Source organism: Pinus tabuliformis, chromosome 3_1, assembly GCF_031772625.1.
Source record: "Pinus tabuliformis cultivar Carrire ecotype Pingquan chromosome 3_1, CPIR1, whole genome shotgun sequence".
In the NCBI taxonomy this organism is placed as follows: domain Eukaryota; kingdom Viridiplantae; phylum Streptophyta; class Pinopsida; order Pinales; family Pinaceae; genus Pinus; species Pinus tabuliformis.
In genome coordinates, this window is record NC_142301.1 from 974,652,189 (window position 1) to 974,673,678 (window position 21,490).

The window sequence follows — 21,490 nt, forward strand, 5'->3', positions numbered from 1 at the left end:
ACTTGAATAAAACTAACATCAATCTAGTTGTCCTCTATTTATATCTATGTCGTCCACAAATAACTATCACAAATCTTAAAAAAGGAACAACATTAAAGTGATTGATAGATAGTAAATTTACAAATATCAAACATATAACATATGACAGATAATCAAAGCATGTAATCACAGTCATGTAGAATAAACTTCAACAGAAAATCCATTGTATATGTTTAAAATAGAAATTTATCAACATAAGAGATGTTATATCCAATACAAAAGATGCTACAATTAAGAAGTAAAGAAAAGAAACAATAGAAATAAGACACAAGATGGTAAGATAAGAAATAGATCCTTCATTGAGTATATTTGAAAATATTGTTCAAATATAATAAACTTAAACTCAATAGATTAAAATAATATGTGACAAGAATCCCCTTTACAAATGACTACATCTATGAACCATATAAATAAAATGCGAGTAAAAAAGCATAATAAATAATCCTTGGCCTTGTTATAGCTGGTTTAGTGAGACCATGAAATTTCCCAAGGTAAAGTTGGCATTCAAGATGTTTGTGAGTTTTCAACATTCACTTTGATTTGATCATGCTTAGCCATTTGATTTGGTCTTTACATGTATGAACACATTAATGGTTGTGTTATGGATCTACTGGTAGATCTTCCCATGGCTTAATTACTTGATTGAGTTGACCATAGTGGCATGAATCTGGTTCTATGTGATGTTAGGAAATATTTTTAAATATGTTAGTTGTGGATCAAGGCAAAGTTAGATAATAGGATTGTTTTTATTGTCCAATGAGTATGACAGAGCAAAGTATGCAACGATCTAGTGCTAGAAATAGTGTGCATGGTTTTCTGAGTAAGAACATAGATTAGACAGTTATATGGAGAGAAATTGTAGTGCGTTGGAGTGTGGTTGAATGTATTGTACGTAAAGTATATACAAAGTGTATATCTCATGCCTATTTGAATGATGAAGGGGTTAAAAAACAAAATAATGCAGGACCAATGTGCATGCTCAATTGTTGAGGTTGATTTGGTATGTCAAGATTTAGAAGATTCAAATGTTGTTTGTTGTTCATTGGATCATAGATCATAAGTGTGTGGTAGAAATGGTTGATGAATGTAGTGACAAAGTGATGGAGGAGTGTGTTTGAAGCAGAGGTCGATGGCACTAGTGACAAAGTTCCAAAGAGTTTGACTGTGTTGGATCTAAGAGCCAGTGCACATCACAGAGATAGATCAATGGCAAAGATAGAGTCTTAAAGTAGCTATTATGTTTGTGGTTTCTAGCAATGTCTTACTCGGGTTTATAGATGTTATGTATTTTTGTATAGTTGTGTATTGTACATATGATTGTGTGTTGTGAAATGATGAGAGTATATGTTTTTTAGGTCATCGCATTAGTGTGTATATGGCCGAGCCTTGTTGTAAGATATGTCAGTGAGATGTATGTTGCTGAGAGGCTTATATTATAATGATATATTTATATTGAGAAAAGAGAGCATGGTTGTATGCTTTTTGGGGTGATAAGAGTGAATTTTGATGTGTTGTTGATTGTATAGGGAGAGTTTGAGATAGAGTATGATGATTTCATTGATGTTGTGAGGGGATTTGATGTTTTGTAATGATGTTAATTGTTGAGTGAGCGAGTATTGTTGAGATTTGTTTGTAAAGGGTTTGATTTAGTTGTTGAGCATAGAGTTTTTAGGCCTAGTGTTAAAAATGGATGAAATGTGGCCTACAAGTGTTTTTGTTGATGTAGGTGGATCCTAGTTTGAAAATTCATAAAAAGAGGTCCAAGATAGCTTGAAAGTTGGGGCCTTCAATGGCCCGTGATTTATGGCTTGTCGGCAAGTGGAGGCTTGTTGATTCAATGTGTAGTGGCATCCTTCGAGTTGTCGGCCTGAGAACTTGGGAGTGGCATATTCCGTCTAGTAGTAACTAAATAAACTATTGGGTGTTGGGGTATCCAACAGGTGGTGCCCTGTAGTGGGTAGTAGCATGCATATCTGAGGGAGTGGTTGCTTCTAGCAGGTGGTGGCTTGCAAAGTTCAGGAAGTGGTGGCTTTCATCAGGTAGTGGCCTAGAGCAAGTAGTTACTCACATGATCGCAAGTTGTGGCTTGCACACTGGTGATGGCCAATGACATGATGATGTAAAAAGAATATTTTACTAATAAGAAGAAGAATGAAGCAAACAAATTTAATGTTAGTTTTTCTCCCGAAAGGATTTCCAGCTTATATCTTATGTTCATGTGTGTTGTTGTTATGATATTTTTCTCTCATGGTTATTCGTGTTTATATGTTTCTCATGTAATTATGTGTATGGCATTGCTAATGAATGAATAAATTAGTAAATTGTTAAAGAAAGGGCCAAAATTGGTATAATTTTATCCATAGTGTACAACACTGATTTCCCCCCCTCGCCAGTATTGTCAAGCTTCCAACACAAAACTCCAATTATCAGTATGACAAATAAATAGCAATTATAATATCATCAATTACCAAAGTGAAAAAATACCTTACTCAAAAGGTGATACTTTCAGACCTCCATTCATTTCTACTACTAAAAAGAAGCCCTGTAACAAGAGTTTTATGAGATCCAAATATCTAAACAACACAACAAATTATCCCAAAACTAAAGTAATCAAACTAGATCATACCATACTCTATGTAAATTTTTGTCTTGTTTTCCTTCTTCAAGCAAGTATTTGTATTCAATCTTCCTTTGAGGTGGTTATGAAACCATTTTATTTTACTTTTACTTAGGTTAATAATAAAATAACTTGGATAGGTAAGGAGGAAAACAATTTTAATGTTGGACTCCTCATAAATAGGAAACATTCAGTGACTCAAGAGGGAGGGAGGACCCACATCCATATGTCATCATATATACTATCATACTTCATAAAAAAAATCAAAAAATGTATGATAATCCCTTATGCTCTCCACATAAGCATTCATCACATAATTGTAAATTATCAAAATTGACTCTCATTCAATATTTGCAAATTATATATGTAATATGTCCATAAAATAAGTACATAGAGATATTTGTGTGGGTTGATCACTAAAATCATCACAAAATTGCCACCAAAACCACATAAAAGTCCAAAACTATATCAACAGCTTAATGAGTCAAAATCTATAAGAGAAAATACCTGAGTTATGTGATGTTTCAAAAAACAGCTTCTCAATTGAAATTATTGGTTTCCATGTGGATGATTCTATATATTTTCATTGGACACGACCTCCTTTCCTTTATCTCCTTCTTTCATGGATGTTGTTGTAGAAACAAGATTAAAATTTGAGCCTTTAGGATCAATAGTAGACTTCTCATTATTAGTATTGGCAAAGTTTACCAGGAGTGGATCAGAATCAACAAATTTAGAAGTAGGATGAACAACAAAAATAGCTTTAGTAGTAGGAGCATTAGTAGGACAAGTATGAGTAACTATAGTAGTAAGGCACAGTTTGTTTGTGACAAGAATGACGGTTGGATGGCTTAGATGTAAAATACAATGAATTCGTGGTTGAGGAATGTGAATGAGAAGATACATGGCGAGCAAGGCTAGTGAGGATTTGTCCCCAACCTTTGTCTTCTCCATGAGAAGGATATAGTGATGGATTCTTGCCATCGGCATGAAAATTTTCCCAGAAATTATTGATAGGGTTATGTATAGGAAATTCATGACTATTTTGGATGGGGCCTGAGAGGGGAAGAGGCACTTCGCTGAAAGACTTGGGGTTAACAGGTGAAATTATGAGAGCCTAAACAAAAGTTCCCAGTGGTGGCCAATTGGTGAAATTCTTCTGAGTCGATGTGTGAATAAAGAAATGTATTTTCTTATTTCTCCCACTATCCCAAATACCAGGGGGGATATTTCCTCTGCCTTGGCTCATCCTCCCTATCCTACATGAATTAAAACTCCTTTGTGCAATTAAGCCACAACTTTAACAGTAATGAATAACCAAAATCAAGCTGATACTTAAAAAATCAACACATTTCCTTTTAAAATCATTACAACGAGGTTGCATCCAAGACACATACCAATGCGTTATGTTTACAAACGTAAAATGAGGGTTTGAGAAGTGAGACCAAGTAGTACATTGAATAATGAGGTAACGGAGAATAGAACTAGGGAAAAGAAACCCATGTCTCCAATAACGTGTCTTTCTCAATTCCAGATAGATGCCATTCGAGTTGTATGATTTTTCTCTTTTTTTTCATTCGTTTTTCCTATCATGGGTTCTGTTGGAGAGGTAAATCCCCTCTACGGATAGAGGCGATCCCTACTAGCCCAGGACAAGTCTAGCAACAATTAGTCAATGCTACCATGCAAGTTCCTAATTGCAAATAAAAGGTAGGCAATGAAAACCTACTTGGATTCCAACGCTAATGTTTGATGAAGAGACGTCGCCCTCGCTCCTTCGCTTTGGCCGGTCACAATCCTCCGCGATCCTCGTGAATAGACACCTGCACACACGAAGAGAAACACGAACACAAGCGTGAAATCTAATAAATGCAATTATACATCAGTAAAAAAGGACATAACTCACATTAACCATTACAAAGACAAATGAGAGTGGAACCATAATAGTAGTCATCTATTATTAATCAAAAACAGAGAATAGTACAACCAAAGTTCTGACGTCGAATCCTTCTCAAGAGGGTCCAGCCAGCAAGTCTCTTAAGCATTCACCTTTGGAGGTAGATCTCCTAAGACAAAAACTCTCTCTCACACAAGTTTACACAAGAAAGCAACACTTCACAACCTTCCTTAAGCTCCCTAGCAATCCCACACTTGTCACACCAACTACCTATCAAAATCACACACTAGCAGCAGCACTCTAAGCACTATCAATTCCACACTGTCCAAAACTAGCTGCTCATGGGAATGGTAGAGGCTTAAATAGGAGAAGGAGTCTCCATGAATGGTGGGAGGATGAGCTTATCTCCAAGGAAGGTGGCTCAAATGATGAAACAGACATGCCAGAGAAGGGAGGGCGACATTTACAAGGCCAACAACCAGGTCTGGAGTCATCTGGAAGGCCAACTGTTAGAAAAAACTCGCCCAAACAAGATCAGCGCATGTGTATAACTGCACTGGAGCGCTGACATCGCATCTGAATAACAGGGAAGGTTATGTCAGCACGACCCAATATGAATAGAAGATGCGTTGGTTCATGAAATTCAACCAGCGCGGGAAACACGTGTGCTTCTGCGCTGGCAGCGCATTCGTTGTATTATGAGGCGCCAGTCAGCGCGGTTATTTTAATAACAGTCGCGATGATGGGAAAAAATTTGGCAAAGTGGGTCATTTTGCAACATTAGAGAGCATGAGCATGATTAATTTGAACTCATGACACAGTAGGGAGACTGACAGGGAGACAATGACAAATTACTGTGTAACAGATGCCCCTAAAGCATGAAGCCCAAGAGAGTGAGAGGGGTGAAATGCTTTACAAAACTCGCTGAACTGGAACACCACCAGGAAGAATCTGCACGTATGTACAACTGATATCTCTGAGAATCTATTACATGTAGTCTAGGCATGGGCGCAGCCATCCAAAAGACATACGAAGAAGGTCTGTGGTATGGACGCAGCCACCCAGCTGAAGAGACCATGATGATAATAAGGTATGGTCGTAGCCATCCCAAAAGACTCAGGTATGGGCGCAGCCATCCATCAACGAGTCATGTAATAATAATCCACAAAATCACAACCTGGATTGCAACAGACAAAAATCCAGGGTCTTGCGCTCCATCCCGACCCGAACAAAGTACAAGTCCAAGCATGTGAATACATGAGCTGAAGTCGAACATGCATGAACATCGTCCGATTACCAGTCAATAATGAAAACTGTTAACAGATGCAAGAGGTACCACCAATAATGACAATGGTCCTCAAGGTACTTATAGGTACAATCCGCGGCATGTGAATCAATGAGCTGGTGTCGAACACCCGCAGAATCATTCGATCGGAGGCCAATGATAAAAACCTCACGTCGAACACGAAGAACCTGCCATTGAGGCATGTAGGCTCTAAGGCACCTGAAGGGAGTCTCTAAGTCACCTTCCTGGATAATGAGCTGAAGTCGACAGGAAGTAACCTTGATCGAAGGTGGGCCATAATGCTTCCCACATCATCGACACGAAGCGGAGTCGCCAAATTTTTGGAGAGGTAAATCCCCTCTACGGATAGAGGCGATCCCTACTAGCCCAGGACGGGTCTAACAACAATCAGTCAATGCTACCATGCAAGTTCCTAATTGCAAATAAAAGGTAGGCAATGAAAACCTACTTGGATTCCAACGCTAATGTTTGATGAAGAGACGTCGCCCTCGCTCCTTCGCTTTGGCCGGTCACAATCCTCCACGATCCTCATGAATAGACACCTGCACACATGAAGAGAAACACAAACACAAGCGTGAAATCTAATAAATGCAATTATACATCAGTCAGAAAGGACATAACTCACATTAACCATTACAAATACAAATGAGAGTGGAACCATAATAGTAGTCATCTATTATTAATCAATAACAGAGAAGAGTACAACCAAAGTTCTGACGTCGAATCCTTCTCAAGAGGTTCTAGCCAGCAAGTCTCTTAAGAATTCACCCTTGGAGGTAGATCTCCCAAAGTAAAAACTCTCTCTCACACAAGTTTACACAAGAAAGCAACACTTCACAACCTTCCTTAAGCTCTCTAGCAATCCCACACTTGTCACACCAACTACCTATCAAATTCACACACTAGCAGCAGCACTTTAAGCACTATCAATTCCACACTGTCCAAAACTAGCTACTCATGGGAATGGTAGAGGCTTAAATAGGAGAAGGAGTCTCCATGAATGGTGGGAGGATGAGCTTATCTCCAAGGAAGGTGGCTCAAATGACGAAACAGACATGCCAGAGAAGGGAGGGCGACATTTACAAGGCCAACAACCAGGTCTGGAGTCATCTAGAAGGCCGACTGTTAGAACAAACTCGCCCAAACAAGATCAGCGCGGATATATAATTGCACTCGAGCGCTGACATCGCATCTGAATAACAAGGAAGGTTATGTCAGCGCGACCCAATATGAATAGAAGATGCGCTGGTTCATGAAATTCGACCAGCGCAGGAAACACGTGTGCTTCCGCGCTGGCAGCGCATTCGTTGTATTATGAGGCGCTAGTCAGCGCGGTTATTTTAATAACAGTCGCGATGATGGGAAAAACTTTGGCAAAGTGGGTCATTTGGCAACATTAGAGACCATGAGCATGATTAATTTGAACTCATGACACAGTAGGGAGACTGACAGGGAGACAGTGACAAATTACTATGTAACAGGTTCAACCTTTTCGTTGTGGAATAATATAAAATTATTAGGAATTTAATATAATTTTTAAAACATAGATGTAACAACTCATAGTAATAGCAAATGGTGTGATGCATGAATTACTATGTTTTTTTTTTTAGTAAGAGGGTTTTAACGCTCATGGACCAAAACAATGAGTGAGGACATGGGAGAATCACATAGACAGATGTATTAACAGTCGAAATGAGGGTTCGAGAAAAAATTGAGCCATTATTTGGATGAGGGAATTCGTCATTTCCATCAATTAGGAGGATTTTTTAAAATTCCCCTATAGAATGCTCATAACCAAACTTTTCATAAAACCCTAGGTCAAAATAGGGCTTTGAGCTATTGAAATCTCGAAAACTAATTTCATGGGGATTCTAGTAAACTTGAAGATAATTTGTAAAACAAACATTGCTGGCAAGATAAAGAAAGAGAGAATAATACAATGATGACTGGAATTATGGACAGAGACAAGGGGGAAATCTAACAAAATGAAAGGTAAAGGAGAGCCATGAGCAAGTATCAAAAATACAAGTCAACTGTTAAATTAATTATGTAAATACAAACTTACCAAACTATGCCCTTATCAATTGACACACGGCCTACAAGGATATACAACAGTAGCTCCACAGTCCCAACATACAAACTCACTATTTACCATTCACAATTACAACTTCCAATGGTAACAATTAGGGTAATGTAGTACTTCCAACAGATAAAAGCTTCCAAAATGAACCCAATTTCCCAATTTTTGAATGTACAATTTCCACGCAAAAACATTATCATAGGCGATTGTTGATTTCTCAAACCAAACAAATTCCAACCCTTGATCATCATTACGGACAATTGCATTCATTATCTGTGCTGAAATTCCCTACTTCACTGCTTTGCATTTAAGACTAAGAGTGGCACCAATCCACATCATACTCAACAAATTTACAAGTGGCCTGCAAACAGCAGGTTAATCAGGTTCATAATCATAATCTATCCTTTCTCGGGAGTAACTCGACATCTGAGTCATCCTTGACACCCATAAAAACAATGACACTTCAAACATCAAAACAACTCAAAAACACATGCATTCATCGTGTGGATCAGATTTGCAAGAAATGGATATTAAATTTGCATTGAAAAAATTGCAATATGTCTACAACAACACAATACATTGGAATAGACAAACAACATTTCCAAAACCATTACAATACCCATATACGAAATTCCAAGTTGCAGAAGGATCATAGCTCATCCACCCATATAACAGGGTATCATATCATATGTGTAATACAAAAATTTTAACCATATAATGTTTATAATATAAAACATTTGCCCCTTATAATATAAATCCTTCACACAACATATATCCATCATATAATCAATTCCAATATTTGCAATAGTGTATGGAAAAAAACCTATATCTTTCCCTTTTTAAATCGTGTAAATTTCTTCAAGAAATTTATTCTTATGCCATTTGTATTCATGTGTTTGGCTTGAATGGAATCCATAGATATGAGTTGACAAGTATAATAAGCATGTCAATATTATCCATCATTCACAACCATCCTTCATGTTTTTGACACAAGATATATCTAACATAACATGTACTAATGAAATATCAATCTTTCTTATATGGTGGCATCCCTCCTTTGGTCACGAAATAGGTTAAGGAAAGAAAAATTAGAGTCACTTAAAGCATGACAAGACAAGGATGGAGGAATCATTTTGTAGCCTAGTACAAAATTAGATTTTAATGAAATTGACGTCAAAAATTAGTGACTCCATATGGAAACATAGGTGATTGTATTAAACTTAGGATTTCTGGTTTCACAGAATAGAAGGCAGAATGTATAGAACCAACCCCAACAACCCCTCTCACAAATAAGAAATATTCACCCACCTTTTCATTTGAAATCTTCATAAAACAAAAGTATTTAGGAGCAATGTTTTTCAAAAATCAGTACAAGATTCTTAAATTTCACATCTTGCTAGAATATAATAGGTCCATACCATGTCTAAAAGTCATTAAGCTAATGGATCCTAGTTGTAGCATCATTTTTCCTCATCTTCTGTGCAAACTGCAACCAAGCTAGTTGTATTTTTGTTTTGAATAAATATCTTAGAAATATGTACATCTAAAATTTCAAATAAAACTCTCAAAAGGTTCACAACAATGACAAAATTAAAGAAAATAAAGGTAAGAAATAATAAAAGAAGAAAAGTAAAAGAAAACAAAGAAACAAGAGTAGAGGAATGATCAAGGTTGAATTGATCCTGTAGCAGGATCAACATAGTGTTTAATATGTGTTCCATTTGTAGGATATGACAGAAGCCTATCATCACTATCCTTTAGTAAGTATGAACTATTTCCCATTACTATTGCTATTTCATAAGCACCAATCCATAACTTATGAAACATTGTATGCTTCCCTTTATCTCCATGCACAGAATCCCACAATAATGCTTTTTGACCAACATCAAAAGTAACAACTTTTGTTTTTTGTCAAAATACCTTTTAACAATACTTTACCTCTTTTAAATTTGATTCATTTAATCTGAAGTGCTTTTTTATCAAGTGCCAATAAAGCATGATATTTTTTAATTAGATCAAATTCTTTAAATTCTTCAATTTGAAATGCTAAGTGAAAGGAATCTTGTTGCAATTCAATGGGCGTAATGGCTTCCTAGCCATATACTAGCTGAAAAGGGGTCCCACTAGTACTAACTTTTGTTGTGGTTCTATCTTCCCATAGGGCATATGGAAACAAAATAAGCCATTCTCTCATATTACGGTTTGTAATCTTCTTAACTATTTTAATTATGTTTTTATTTGTGGACTCTTCAAGTGCATTTCCTTATGGAGAATAAGATGAAGAAAATGAGTGTTTTATACCAAATTTGCTGCAGAAAAGAGAAAATTTGTTGGAAACAAATGTAGATTCATTATCAAAGACAATGTGAATAGGTGTTCCAAATCTAGGGAGTAAACTTTCTTCAAAGAATTTAATGACTAGATCCGCAGTCACTCTTTGAAGAGGAACTGCTTCAGACCAATTAGTAAAGTAATTTGTTGCAGTAAGGATGAAAATATGGTTGGCTGGGGATGGTGGATTTATAGGTCCTGTTGGGCAATTTATTTGCTTAAATTGCTTTCATTAAATTATCGACCAGGGAAACTCGTAAGCTTGTGATGATGCTAGCAAAATATATGCAGTAGTATGCAACTAACTCTATGACTAACTAAATGATTTCCGATTCAATATAATATGCAAGGAAGAGGCTCCTGATTGAGGAGGTCCTAGTCGTCCTTCCCTATAGTATTATAGATTGAAAAGAAATCATTGATTGCATAAAACTAGAAACTTGAAATAAAGACAAGAGAATGAATTTAATTGTTGTTTAGATTCAAGTAGAGAGAGAGACTAACTTAGTCTCTTGATTGTTCCCTCATATATTGATCCAAACTAAACTAATATTCATTGATAAGCATAATAAATGAAATAAATTGAAACTTAAAAGCAAAAGAATGAATTCCAATTATCATGCAAATCAAATAGAGGAAGAGCCTAACTTAGACCCTTGGTTGTCCTCTCATATGCTGATAAGATTCTAATTTAAAACTCATTCATCAATCACAAACAAATCCTCAAACATCTAAGCAATTAAATGAAATAAGATCTAATATGAAATAAAATGTTCCTCTCATCCTTTTAGAGTGAGCTCAATTCTCTTAAGAACAAAGTGACAAATTATTCCATATACTACATTAAGGCAACTTATATCTAAAACTATAAAATGGAATTTTATGTAAAATAAAGCTTTATTCTATTCCATCATAAGTTGGATACATGCTCCAAGAGTCCTCCCTTTGGAATGGAGGAGGTACTCCTATTTATACAATGGGATGAGATAACAAACTCATAATGATGATCCACTAATCTCTCTTTAGTTCCATACATTTCTCAACCATCTAGACACATAACCCTATCCTTCATGATCTCCTCCATGAGGTCCATGATATTCTCCATGAGATCATGATCTTTTCCATGAGGCTTATCTTATCAAATTCGAATTTGATCATTCAAGGCCACATAAAGATGCCCTGGAAGCTTCCTTTGTACCTACACATGTCAACAAACTCATTCTAATTGTTAGGTATAAGTATAAGCATATTATTTTCTAAAGTTTAACCATAAATCCACTTTAAAATGTTAAGAATTAATAAACTTTGGAAAAGCATTGTTATAACCCAATAATGAGGTAAATGTAATGATGTGGAGGTGGAATGGAGGTGACATGAAGGTAAAATGTGAAGATATTGGTGAATAATGGAGTGAAAATAGGGACTATTTTGAGGCCCAACATACCCCCAAACTAAAGGTATTGCATGTCCTCATGCAATCTATTACTTTTTGGTACTTGAGCTTTGGCTTAAACTCTGCATGATATTAGTTACTTAACTTTTGCAAAGCGTTATTTTGATGAACTACAACTTGGTTGGTTCTTTTGTTTCAACCATATTTTGTTTGTTGCATTCAATGTATGATCTTTGCATATTGATAATGTGATTTTTATTGCAGAGTATTTTTGTTGGAATGCATCATGGTTGGTTCTTGTGTAACAACCATGATTGTGTTGGCATCCAATTAACTTTTAAATACTTTTGACAAAGCCATTTGTATGCTCATGTAATAGTGAAGATATTTTGAAGGTAAGCGGGGTTTAGAATGTGATATATGAATGTGGATGTTATATGAATCTGACAAAGTATGTATGTAAATGTATCCTTCCCCTTAAACGGATGGTTTGGGTAGTTATGTGAAATGGGGAAAGGAAGTGAAGTTTTTCCAAAAATTATTATTATAACTTTTCAAGGAATTTAATGGTTAAAAGTTAGAAAATATCATACCTTAACTTACCCTTCCAAAAATGGATGAGAGTTGTGTACGTGTGGCTACAAAAACTGTTGTTCATAGTCTTCTTTACTTGGTTGTGAAAATGGTGGATGAAATTGAAAATGTGAATCTTTTATTGTTGCTGCATCTGTTGTTGAATCTGTTGTTGGATCTTCTGCTGAATGTTCAGAATCTGCTACTAAATGCAGCTGAAAATGTATAAGGCTTGGAAGGTATACAAAATATAGAAGTTACATTTCCCCCCCAGCCTTATTTATTGACTTGTCCTCAAGTGATGACAAACTAAAAAATAATGAAAGGAAATTAGCTTCATCTGCTACAAAATATTGGTCTTCAAGTCTTCAACGCTCGATGGCACAAATCTTACTATGTGATTAAATGTGTCGATGTCGAACATAGCAAGAAGTTGTTGACTTAGTGGCCGTTAATGAATGCCCCTAGCCAACACAAGATCTCCCACCATTGATTCCAATGGGAGTCAGGATGCCTAACACATCTTTGTAGGTACGAATAAATTTGTCGTGGTCGAGTCACCTACAAGATCCAACGAACAAGGGATATTAATGTACTCCCATTGTTCATTGGCAAGAGTACTTGCCATTAAGGCATGCAAGCCTCCAGGTGTTTTTTCAATGATACTTAGACTCTAGGACTTTGACTCAAGCAGGGTTTTATTGGCGGAAATGAAGGGGAATGGTAATGACAAGGAAAATGGCAATAAGCTTGTAAGGAATGGATGTAAGGAAATGCATGGTATATGAATAAGAACTCTTGCTGTGAAAAATGAATATGGAAATGTCATGCTTACAATTGGAGGAATTCAAAATCTTTTTCAGAAAGGGAGGTGCAAGGTAGTGGTTGTGGAGGTGGATTTGTCTTCAGAATTTTTCATGAATTTAGTCTTTGGAAGACTAATTGTCGTCACAATGCAATCTCCTTAATGATCACTTTGTTATCCTGTAACCTGTAAAAAAACTTGGCAGAAAGAAAACATAAGTTTGTTCAAGAAGAATTGCGCATTTCCTTCATGATTCTTACGCAAAAATTTCATACCAAATAAAACAGATTTAAGAAAAATCCAAGTGTTGAAAGTAACTCAATTCATGATATCAGTTTCAATCCATTCTTAAAAACAACCATGAAAAATAATACTCCCTGTTTGTGTCAGATAACTCATGAAATGTACTTGGAAAAAAGATTGACATTAGAAATATCTGTTGTGTTCTGCATATTAGTGCATCATAAAGCATACAACAGAAAGATGTGATGAGTTAATGCCAACTTGAAGCTATCGAAACAAGAATCCTCCAATGTTTGATAAATCGATTTTTGAAATTTGTTTCCAAGTATTCCATTTTTTTTTATTTTCAAATCTATGTGAATTTGTGAACCTTTTTTTTTTTTTTTTTTTTTAAACAACAAATGTTAAAAAGAAAATATGAAAAGTAATAAATAAATGAAAACATATTTTTTTTATTTTTATGTCAATTTTATTTATTTATTTAGATTTTTTTTTAAACAACAAATTAAAAAAATTAAAAAAAAAATTAAAAAAAAAATTAAAAAAAAAATAAATAAATAAATAAATAAATTTGTTATTTAAGTTGAGATTTTTTTTTATTTTTTTTTTTTATAAATGAATAGTTTTTTTTTTTTTTCTCTCAGGGGAAAGCTTGACCGATCTGCCAAAATGCCTGCGACAGAGCCACGGTGCCCTGAAAATGAAAAGCGCGGAGGCGGCCTCTGGCGCGTCTGTTCGCTGGAAGATATACGCAAGACACTGCTGCGATGGGAAAGGAGTCCAACTGCCCTGGAGGCCGAGGCCAAGGCCCTGGAATTGGAAAAGCCCTTTTCAGGGTCCTTAAATGGCGATGCAAATAAGGGTTTTTCCTCCAGAAATGGAGGGGGAGACGGCCCCTACGCGTTTCAACTGCCCGTGCATTATCCGAGGTATTCCAAGGTCGATTACGAATCGATGCCCGAGTGGCAGCTCGATAATCTTTTTCATGAATACGGTTTGCCCATCAGAGGAGATTTGGCGTTCAAGCGGAGTTACGCCATGGCGATGGCTGTGAAGGACGTTCGGAGAGCGAGTGGAGGGATTGGAGGTCTCGAGATCGAAACCCGAGCCCTCAAAGAAACCCATCTCAGCAGTGTAAGAAAGCGGCCCAGGAGGAGCTTCGTAGGGGAGATCAGAGATCCATGGAGGATATTACGAGTGTGGCCCGGCACATTCGTTACAGCAGTGGAGGCACCCCATGCATGCTATGATACCGACTGGGTCTTGCGAGGAGTAAGAGGGAAGGCATATTTCGCTCTCGCCACCGACGACTGGGCCTCTGATGCGCTTGCTTGGACGCGCAACCCCCGGTGGATTCAATCTCTGCACCCTCAGCAGCAGGAGCTTAAAGATCCCAAGGCCAAGGCTCTGGCTTTGCTACCTTCCGTGCCGTCCTTGGAATCAAGCAAGAGAGAGCCGGAAAATGATTCATCCGCAGGGTCTCTGCATGGATCTGAGGCAATCACTTGCTATCCGAATCGCAGTCTCAGATTCAGATCGGACAAAGATCTGCCAGATCTGGTCATCCAGAAGGCAGAAAAACCCGTGTTCTGGCCAGATACAGAGATCTGCATGGGGTCAAAGCCCCTATCTGACTCCTTTCAGATCCAGATTGCTCAGCCTGCAGGCAGAACCATCATGCAATGGGTTCGCCCTTCAGATCTGGTGCAGGACCTCATACTGAATCTAGAGCGCAGAATGGGGATCCCATCTAGCCTTCTGCGACTTCTCTTTCAAGGTAAACAACTTGAAAACCCTCTATCCCTCTCTGCTTACAGCATTTCCAGGAACAGCTCGGTGGTGGCTACCCTTCGTTTGAGAGGAGGTGCAGCGGGACAATCTTCCTCTACTCGGCCTTTCTCATACAAGGACGCAGTTCACTCTGAGAACCCCAAACCCCCGGAAGCCCTTAAATCTAAGGCCTTCTTGGTTGAAAAAATTGAAGAAGTTCCCTCTGTTGAACTCATGCATGAAGATCTGGCTTCCCAGCATCAAGAATTTGCAGAAAGAGCCATCATTTGCAGATTTAATGGACTGTGGCCTCGATCCCAGGATCTCTATGCATGGATCCATGCAAACTGGACACATCATTGTAAGATCTTTTTTTGCTCGAAAGGTTATTTCATTGTTCTCTTTGATAACATTAAGCACTATGAAAAGGCCTTAGCAGAGGGCCCTTGGTTCATGGGAACTGCAGGGCTTTTTTTGACTCCCTGGTTTCCAGATTTTGATCCAGCCACTGCAGTCATTACCAAGACACCGGTATGGATTCGGCTTCCAAACTTACCTGCTCATCTATGGAATACTCGTGTCTTCAGAGCTATAGGAGACACATTAGGCAGCTTCATCCATGGAGATTTTTGGCGGGAATCCAAAGGTCTCTACTCATATGCAAGAGTGTGTGTGGAGTTAGACCTGAGCAAAGGTCTTCCAGAACAAATCAATCTCAAGATAAATGACTTTGTCTGGACCCAGACGCTGGATTACGAGAACACTGCTTTTCGGTGCCGCCATTGCCAACAATCTGGGCATTTGCAGAATACTTGCCCATCTCGCCCGGCAAAAAAGAACAAGGCCAACGACTCCAAGCCCAAGTCCAAACGATGGGCTCCATGCTCTCCTCCTCCAGTCGGGGACTCTGATTCCTCCAGTTCTGAAGATGAAGATAGCGATGAAGAATTGAATCAGGCCCCTCATTCTGTGGCCCCTTCCACCGAGGGCCTGGCGCCTTCCTCTGATTCAGCCATTGCTCAGAAACGTGTCCATTTGTCCTCTTCCTTAGATTCAGAAAAGGAGGGCTCCCCTGTGGAGGACCCCAATCTGCAAGTTGTAATCGCCCATCCACCCCAAAGTGGTTGGGTTGAAGTTAAAAAAAGGAAAGGGAAAAAGCTTCGTGTTGAAACCCCTACCCTTTCAGGGTAGCATTCAATGCTTCTTATGCTTTCAGTGACTAGTAGTAGCTCCTTGCTTACTCATCTCATTTCCCGGAACCGAGGTTGATAGTCCTATCATTTCCGGTTGCCGGTTTCCTGCATCTCTGGAATGTATCCTCATGTACAATATTTTACTGCTTAATAGAATTAGTCTTATCGAGAGAAAAAAAAAAAGTTGAGATTTTTTTTTAAGTTGTAAAATCAACAAAATTTTATTTATTAAAACCTAATATAGAAAAATTAGAAAATTGTTTTGTGTTGTTTTGATTTTTTTTTTAATCCAAAATATTAAATAAATAAAAAAGAAATGTTTACTTATTTTGTCTTATTTTTTATTTTAATCAACACACAAAAAAAATATATTTTTATTTAAATAACAAATTAAAAACAATGGTTTTTAATTTATTATGTATGTTGATTTGTTTATATATTTTTTAGTTGTAAAGAAAAACTAATGACAAATCCACAATCCATAAGCAAAGTTTTTTTTATTGTTATCAACACACAAAATATTCGTTATATTTTTTTTAAATATCAAATTAAAAACAATTGTTTTAATTTCTTATTTATGTGGATTTTTTTTAGTTGTAAAAAAAAAAAAAAAAACTAATTAAAAAAGACAACAAAATGTAAGAAAAAATGTTTCACAACCATAGAGCTAACAACCGCCGGCAATAATGATGGAGATGTACTCCTCGTCAGCCCAGAAATGGTGGGCAATCTCCCACCGCTCGCAATCTCCATAGCCGGATCGCCTCCTTGCCAGGATAATCATCAATGTTGATGTTGATAAATTTGAGGCCGGTTTGTCTGATAGATCCAGCTATTCAGCACTGCTGATTCTCCATAGATGAAAACAAAATGATCCTACCCTTAAAGGCGAGCTCTACCACTAAATCTTGTAATTGTTCACTATTGCAACCAAGGGAGGTGCATGGGCAGCTGCATTGCCTCCAGGTAACATGTCTGGAATCCTCCTCCACGTTTTTGTTTCAAGGTTATATTCTTCACCGCACGTAAGAGATTTTGTATTACTTATCATCCCACCGATGACATAGAACTTGCGATCCATGAAAAACCCTGAGCAGAGCTTTCGGGGGGAATGCATATCTGGCAATGTTTCCCAAGTGCCACGCTCTGAATTATAAAGTTCTGCAGATCTAAGCACACCCCCAGTCGAATCACAGCCCCCTGCCACAATCGCAATTTGCTTATAACTGGCAGAACCAAACAAACACCTAGGCAGATTCATCGGCGGTCCCCTATACCAGCTATGTGTCAAAATACTGTACCTCCATATAGCAAATCCCGTCACCTCCCTTCCAAAGACGAGCAATTATGTCCCAACAGCCAAAGATTCCTTGTCTGCAAGTGTAAAACAGTCATCAGCAGGCATCCTGGGCAAGCGCATCCAATGTTGCCGTGTGGGATCAAACGCTTCCCATCGATCCAGATTGCAGGCCAAGTAAATCCAATGCTCCACTATTCTGAGCTGTCTCCTCAAAATGTAAAGATCCCCGCTTCGAACAAGCAAATTCAACCTTTGGTTCACCAAAGCCAGTGCACCATAATCCGATCTCGATGATTGAGCAAAGCAATTCCTCGCCATGTCCTCATCATAGAGTCCGGGAATAATGTAATCATCAGATCCCTCACAGGATTCCCCCTGCTGCTGCCCAGAAGAGCAGTCAGCAGACTCCTTCAGACAAAAAACAGAGGACGCTTGCGCAGTAAAGCTGCAGATCCTCGACCTAGATTGACATTTTGACCTCGACAATCTCTTCATTTTCCGATGCGGAAAATCACTAAAGAATCCCTCCTTACCTTTCACCATCCTCAATTGTTCTCTCTGCAACTGTTGACACATCCTAGGGCAGTTCCTTCACCTTGAATTCGCGTTCGGACACAGTTTTCTCAGCCAGAAGCGCCATTGGGAAGATCTTATGGCTTGCCGGTGATTACTACCAGAGGTAACAATGTCTATGGGCCCAATCAGTTCCCTGAGAAGCTCATTCCAAAATTCATTCTTTTGGCCATTCAGGGTAAACCCCTTCCAATTCATGGAGATGGATCGAATGTTCGAAGCTATCTCTACTGTGAGGATGTGGCAGAAGCATTTGAGGTTGTTTTGCACAATGGCGAAGTAGGAAATGTTTATAACATCGGTACAAAGAAAGAGAGGAGAGTTATTGATGTGGCTAAGGATATATGCAAACTATTTTCCCTCAATCATGAAAAAATATGTTGACAACAGGCCTTTCAATGATCAGAGATACTTCCTTGACGATCAGAAGCTGAAGGATCTGGGTTGGTCAGAGCGGACGACTTGGCAAGATGGACTGAAGAAAACAATGGACTGGTATATAAGTCATCCAGATTGGTGGGGTGATGTTACTGGTGCTTTGCTACCTCATCCTCGAATGCTTACGATGGCTGGAGTTGGGAGACTTTCTGATGGCCTGGATGAGAATGCCTCGGCTATTTCTCCAGAGGTTAATAATTCGAAACAGGACCGAATGCTCATTCCCTCGAAAAGTATCTCTCAGAAACCAGCCTTGAAATTTTTGATTTATGGTCGCACTGGATGGATTGGGGGCCTTCTTGGTCAGATATGTGAGAAACAAGGTATTTCCTTTGAGTATGGAAATGGCAGATTGGAAAATCGGTCTCAGATTCAGATGGATATCCAGAATGTGAAATGCACGATGTACCCAATAATACAAGGCCTCGGCTGGCCCCATGTGCAAAATCGCAAGGAAAATCAGCCCTCCTGCGTTCCACGCAGGCATGTCACGGAGGAATGGTAAGAAATGATGCGCTGCAGTAGCCATGAACGCCTGCAACAAGAGAAAATTGTCCCAGTCCCATTCTCGGTCCATTTGATCGAACTCCGCATCTTTTTTTTTTTTTAATTATTTTGTTTTGTGTTTAATGTGGTTTTTATTTAATGTTTTGAATTTTTTTAAATATCTAAAAAAAACAAAAAAATGGTTAGTTTTTTTAAATATCTAAAAAAAAAAATGGTTGGTTTTTTTTTTATTTTTTTATTTTTAATAATAATATGTATATATATGATACATATATTATTATTATTTTGTGGAAATTTTTATTTCTAAAATTAAAAAAAAACTAAATTTCATCTAAAAATTTAAAGATGTTTTTTTTTCTCATTCACAAATTTTTTTTATTGTCATGTCACAGATTAATTTTTCAGCAAGAGTATTTTTATTCGAACTAAATCAATGGATTTTCTGATCTTCCTGATTGCACGAAGCACAGGAAGAGAGCATACTAATCGCTTGATTTGTTTTTATTTATGCAGGGGGTTTTAAAAAGACTGAATTTAAAACTAGCTAAATACTAAAACATCAGAAAACTCAAACTTGAACTCCCTTATGAAGATCCTGCTGTCACCAGGTCTCACAAGTTAGTTTTTCTAAAGAAAAATACTAGCACTGAATTAAATTCCTAATGCATGATCCTGTAGCACCATCCCCGGTAATGGCGCCAAATGTTGGGCAATTTATTTGCTTAAATTGCTTTCATTAAATTATCAACCAGGGAAACTCGTAAGCTTGTGATGATGCTAGCAAAATATATGCAGGAGTAGGCAACTAACTCTATGACTAACTAAATGATTTCCGATTCAATATAATATGCAAGGAAGAGGCTCCTGATTGAGGAGGTCCTAGTCGTCCTTCCCTATAGTATTATAGATTGAAAAGAAATCATTGATTGCATAAAACTAGAAACTTGAAATAAAGACAAGAGAATGAATTTAATTGTTGTTCAGATTCAAGTAGAGAGAGAGACTAACTTAGTCTCTTGATTGTTCCCTCATATATTGATCCAAACTAAACTAATATTCATTCATAAGCATAATAAATGAAATAACTTGAAACTTAAAAGCAAAAGAATGAATTCCAATTATCATGCAAATCAAATAGAGGAAGAGCCTAACTTAGACCCTTGGTTGTCCTCTCATATGCTGATAAGATTCTAATTTAAAACTCATTCATCAATCACAAACAAATCCTCAAACATCTAAGAAATTAAATGAAATAAGATCTAATATGAAATAAAATGTTTCTCTCATCCTTTTAGAGTGAGCTCAATTCTCTTAAGAACAAAGTGACAAATTATTCCATATACTACATTAAGGCAACTTATATCTAAAACTATAAAATGGAATTTTATGTAAAATAAAGCTTTATTCTATTCCATCATAAGTTGGATACATGCTCCAAGAGTCCTCCCTTTGGAATGGAGGAGGTACTCCTATTTATACAATGGGATGAGATAACAAACTCATAATGATGATCCACTAATCTCTCTTTAGTTCCATACATTTCTCAACCATCTAGACACATAACCCTATCCTTCATGATCTCCTCCATGAGGTCCATGATCTTCTCCATGAGATCATGATCTTTTCCATGAGGCTTATCTTATCAAATTCGAATTTGATCATTCAAGGCCACATAAAGATGCCCTGGAAGCTTCCTTTGTACCTACACATGTCAACAAACTCATTCTAATTGTTAGGTATAAGTATAAGCATATTATTTTCTAAAGTTTAACCATAAATCCACTTTAAAATGTTAAGAATTAATAAACTTTGGAAAAGCATTGTTATTAACCCAATAATGAGGTAAATGTAACGATGTGGAGGTGGAATGGAGGTGACATGAAGTTAAAATGTGAAGATTTTGGTGAATAATGGAGTGAAAATAGGGACTATTTTGAGGCCCAACAGGTCCAATAAAATGTAATCCCCACTTAATCAAGGGATATGTAGGGATAATATATTTCAAAGGCATCGTTGAATATTGCAGTCTTCCTATTGCTCACTGACATTCATCACAAGATTTCACAAATTTAAAAGTATCACGAAAAATATGAGGCCAGAAGTATATGGTCATTGAAATCTTGTAAGGTGTAGCATTTGTAGCAAAATGACTAGGTACATGATCAAACTGTTACAAATAAATGTGCAATGATTTTAAAATTTCATTTTCAAATTTATCATCTACACATCTCAACAATATACCTTCAAGGTATTTTCTAAATAAGATGTTTCCTATGAATACATATTTTGAGGCATCCAATCTTAATCTACTCCTTTGTATCTTGTCTAATTTCTCAGGATATTTATGATGAATTAAATAAAAAATGATATCATGATACCAAGGGTGTATAACTCAAATTCCTCACAGTGAATATAGAGTAATTTA

The 21,490-nt window shown here is 37.2% G+C and overlaps 1 pseudogene; it reads right to left on the reverse strand.

Moving 5' to 3' along the window:
* Positions 1-17,148: 17,148 nt before the first annotated feature.
* LOC149191089 (F-box/kelch-repeat protein At5g60570 pseudogene) lies at positions 17,149-18,090 on the reverse strand (annotated as a pseudogene).
* Between the last annotated feature and the right edge of the window lie 3,400 nt (positions 18,091-21,490).